The sequence below is a fragment of the Hippopotamus amphibius genome, chromosome 16, assembly GCF_030028045.1.
Source record: "Hippopotamus amphibius kiboko isolate mHipAmp2 chromosome 16, mHipAmp2.hap2, whole genome shotgun sequence".
Classification (NCBI taxonomy): domain Eukaryota; kingdom Metazoa; phylum Chordata; class Mammalia; order Artiodactyla; family Hippopotamidae; genus Hippopotamus; species Hippopotamus amphibius.
In genome coordinates this window covers 62864957-62869405 of record NC_080201.1, presented here as the reverse complement: position 1 = coordinate 62869405, position 4449 = coordinate 62864957, and the positions used below count along the sequence as shown (strand labels likewise).

The 4449-nt window shown below is 59.3% G+C and overlaps 1 pseudogene; it reads left to right on the top strand.

Annotated features, from left to right (window-relative positions):
• The first annotated feature begins 29 nt into the window (after positions 1-29).
• LOC130838178 (leukocyte immunoglobulin-like receptor subfamily A member 4) lies at positions 30-3337 on the top strand (annotated as a pseudogene).
• Positions 3338-4449: the final 1112 nt, after the last annotated feature.

Genomic DNA, 4449 nt, shown 5'->3' with positions numbered 1-4449 from the left:
AACCAAAGCAGTGCTGGGCAGTGTCGCGAATGTGTCTCTTGCTTCCACCGTGTTTGGATGGAGCAGACCCAGGGACGCCCCTTCCCCCCGCCTCCGACCACCTCCACCTCTTCTCCAGTCGCAACCTTGGAACCAACCACTCACCTGTCCTCGGGCTCCAGGACCAGCCAACCCCATTTTCTGAGCTTAGCTCCTTACTGCCCACCCACCAGGAGCTTCCAGATTCCGCACAATTATTCCACCAGGGGGAGGTCACAGTCAGCCGCCTGGTCAACGTGCACTTGCAGGCCTCGCACACGTACCTCTCTCTGGGCTTCTCTTTCGACCCCGATGCTACATCTCTGGAGGGCGTGAGACGCTGTTTCTGAGAAGTGGCCGAGGAAAAGCCGGAGGGCCCAAGCTCTCTGGAAAACGCAAAAGCAGCAGGAAGAGTGGGTCAATCGCCGGACGCTGTGGAGGCCTCCATGCTCGCGGAGAAGAACATGAACAGGCCCTGGTGGACCCGCAGGCCCTGGGTTCTCCCCGCGCAGACTCCGCCTCTGGGACTTCCTGGAGGAGCAGGTGAAACTCATCAGGAAACTCATCACCTGACTGATCTCTGCAGGCTGCCCGGCCCCCAGGCGGGGCAGGGCGAGGGTCTCTTCCAAAGGCTCAGCCTCACGCACCACCAGGAGCCTCCAGAGCCCAGCGGCCTTTGAGGAGCCCCTCTGGGGTCAGGGCTTCTGCCTGTAGCCTCTCTGCAGCCACCAGGCAGCTTGTGAACCCCCTGGAGCCCTCGCCAAGCCCTGGAGCAAAGGGAAGCAATAAAGCTTCTTACAGAAAAAAATGTAAAACAACAAGAATTGGGACCACACGTGGGCTGCTCCTGGCCCTGCCCTGCGTCCTCAACGTCCTGTCGGGACCAGGTCACTCTCGGGGTTTGGGACGAGGTGCAGGGAGAGTGTGCGGGGTCTGGTGAGACTCAGATGTGGTCTGGAAGGTCCTCAGCCTGCTGCCTCCTGGGCCCCATCCCGCAGGGAGAGCAGAGGGAGGCCCTGGGTGGGCTGTTCTTCTCTCTGTGAGGCTGCTGTGAAGGACCTGGTAATGGGAACATAGCTTGGGCCCTGTCACCCCTCTCATTTCTGTCTGTCCAGCTGGCTCTGTGCACTTTGTAAGGCATCTGCATGGCTGGGACCGTGGAAGGCAGAGCCACGACCCCGACCCTCACTGCCCTTCTCTGCTCTGGTGAGCTTTGGGGAAGTGGGGGGGATGGGGCCCCTCCCCTCCCAAGTGTGAACACTGAGAAACCCCAGGACACAGGAGGCTCCATGGGGGCAGAACTTCATGGGAGGGGGAATGTGCTCAGCCCCAGACCTGACCCCAGCACTCAGGGCCCAGACCAGGCCTGGAGCATCTGTGATGGGGGGTGGGGGATGGGCGCTCACAGGGAACGCTCTCCCAGGGCTGAGCCGGGGCCCATGGGACTAGGTCCAGGCAGGTGAGGCTCCCCCACCCCCAAACTTCCTGCTTCAACCCAATAACCACCTGGTCATCTGGGGGAAGCACAGTGGGTCCGAGATGATGGTGACCCACCTGGGAGGGACCTGGGGGTGACAGCTGGGAAAATTAAGGGGAGAAGGGCATCCCTGACACTTCAAGCCTGTGTATTCCCAGGACTCCTCACCAAACCCTCCACCTGGCCTGACCCAGGCCCCATGGTCACCAAGAGGAGCCCAGTGACCACCTGATGTCAAGGTCTCTGCTGGGTGATGGCTACTGTCTGTACAGAGAGAGGCCCTCTGGACTCTGGGAGGCTAAGTCTCCAGGAACAAGGCCAGTGTCCCCTCGGATCCTCGAGTTCTGCACTGCAGGGCGGTATCAGTGTGCTCCTCACAGCAGGAACGCTGGTCAGAGAGGAGGGACCCCTGCCCCTGGTGGTGACAGGGAAGAGGGAGGACCCGGGTCCCCTCCCACTGTGGGCCCCTCCTCCCAGGCAGAGGGAGCAGAGTGTGGGCTCAGGGGGGCCTCTCCCCTCACAGCCCACACCTGGGCTGAGTAGGTTAAGGGCCCCCTTTAACACAGCCCCTCCCCCGCCCTCAGGAGGGCACAGAGCCCCCTCCCTCTGGGCCCAGCCAAGCCCTGTGGGGCCTCAGGAGGGAGCGTGTCCCTGGCATGTAGCTCACAGTGTGCAGTGGGCACTTTGTAGCTGCTGAAAGAGGGAGGCGCTGACCCGCCCCACACAGCACATCGAGGGCATGGAGGACCTATGGGAGGGGACAGGCCTGTGCCCTGTGGGCCCCATGAGCACCTCCCATGGGGGGACCGGCAGATGCTATGATCCTCCCAGCTCCCTCCCCATGTGTGGTCACACCCCAGGCACCCTCTGCATCTCCAGGTCACAGGTGAGGGCCCCCAGCCCCATCTATTTCCTGGACCCCTGACCTAAGCCTTGTGCCCAGTGAGCCCTGCGGTGATGTGGGTCAGGGACACTGTCGTCCTGGAGCAGAACCACTGGCAGGAGGCTTGCGAGGGCTTGACTGCAGCCCCAGGGAGCACTGTGGGGCATGTGTCCCCCTCGGGGCCACTGTCCCTCTCTGCAGGCGTGTACAGGGAGCCTCCCTCTCAGCCCTACTAAGCTCACTGGTGCTCCTTGGAGATAGACTGGCCCTCCGGTGTCACTCACAGACTGGCTTTGCCACATTCTCGCTGACCAAGGATGAGAAGGTCACACCTCCCCTCCGTCTTGAGGGACAGCACAGTCCTGACCTCCCCCTGGGCCATGTGAGCTGCACCCACGGGGCAGATACAGAGGCTACAGTGGACACAACTGCTCCTATGCGGGGTCAGCCCCCAGCGCCCCCCTGCACATCCTGATCACACGTGAGGAGCCCCTGTCCTGGCCCATGACCTGACTGTCTGCCCAGGGCACTGGGCCCAGGGTCAATCTGGTGTGATGAGTCCAGGGAGAGGGAGCAGAGGCAGAGAAGGGGCATGGCCTATAGGGAAAGGGCATGAGAAGAAGGGAGAGGGGGCATGAAGATTAAAGAGATCCACACATGGGACTTCTCTCCCCCAGGAACGTACAGGAATCCCTCGCTCTCAGCCCAGCCAGGGCCTCAGTGCCCCAAGGAGAGAACATGACCGTGCAGTGTGGCTCTGAGGTCTGGTCTGACTCCCGCCTTCTGTGCAAGGAGGGGTCACTGGCTCCTCCCCAGCACCTTCCTCTGCTGGACACACTGCACCCTTTCAGGCCAACTTCACCTTGAGTCCTGTGACCTCAGCCAACAGTGGGACCCACAGGTGCTACAGCTCACACAGCACCTCCCCCTACCAGATGTCACACCCCAGCGACCCCTAGACCATGTGCTCTCAGGTGAGGTGCACCCCCCCTTATATCCATTCAGGAGCCAGAACCACAGCTCACAGCCCTGTCCCAGGAGAGCTCAGGGCTGGATGGGAAGAAGGGAGACACAGGGACGTCGGCCCCAGGTGACCCCACCCCACGGAGGGATGGATAACACAGAGGAAGCCCCTCTCCCTCGACTCCATTCACCCCACCCCAGGATCCAGGTAGTGCTAGGTGTGTGCAGAAAGGAGACTGAAGAGTGGAAAGTTCTGAAATTCAAGGGAAGACAGGAGCTGAAAACAACATGAAGACCCAGACACACCCCCACATCCTCCTTCTGTCCTGTTCCAGGCCGCATTCGGGGCCTGCAGACCCTCACCCTCGTGCACGAACTCCATGTCTGCTGAGTAACAGAGTCCTCTCAGCCTAGAGGAGACACAGTCTCCCTGGTCCTGGGCTGACCTTCTGTTAACCCTTGCCCACTAAAGCTTTACAGAAAGGTTGCTTCCCACAGGACCTGGGGGTGGGCAGTGGGGATGAAGGGATAGGGCTTCATGTCTCACGTATAACTGAGGTCACAGGTGCCTATTGGGTGGTCAGAGTGAGAAGAAATGCATGAAGGGAAGATCCCAGCTGAGGGAGGGAGAAGAGAGCAGGTGCCCCCCTCGCCTCTGTCCATGGTGCTGATTTCTAGGAGCCCTTAGATTCAATGGCCCCTTGGAATCAGCCCCAGAAGGTGAAGGGCAGTGTGAAGGTGGCCTCTCATTTTCAGGTCAAGGAGGTGGCGGGACTCACTGCACAGCTACACAGAAATCAATGAAATGAGAACAATCCCTCACATCGTATATAAAAATAAACTCAAAATGGATTAAAGACCTAAAAGTAACACATGAAAATTCCTTAAAATTCCTAGCAGAGATCATAGGTGACACACTCTTTGACATAAACTGTACCAATATTCTCTCAGATCAGTCTCCGAAGGCAAAAGAAATAAAAGCAGAAACTAACAAATGGGACCTGATCACACTCACAAGCTTTCACACAGCAAAGAAAACGACCAACAAAGTGAAAAGACAGCACACAGAACGGGAGCAAATGGTTGCAAATGATAGGACCAAAGTATA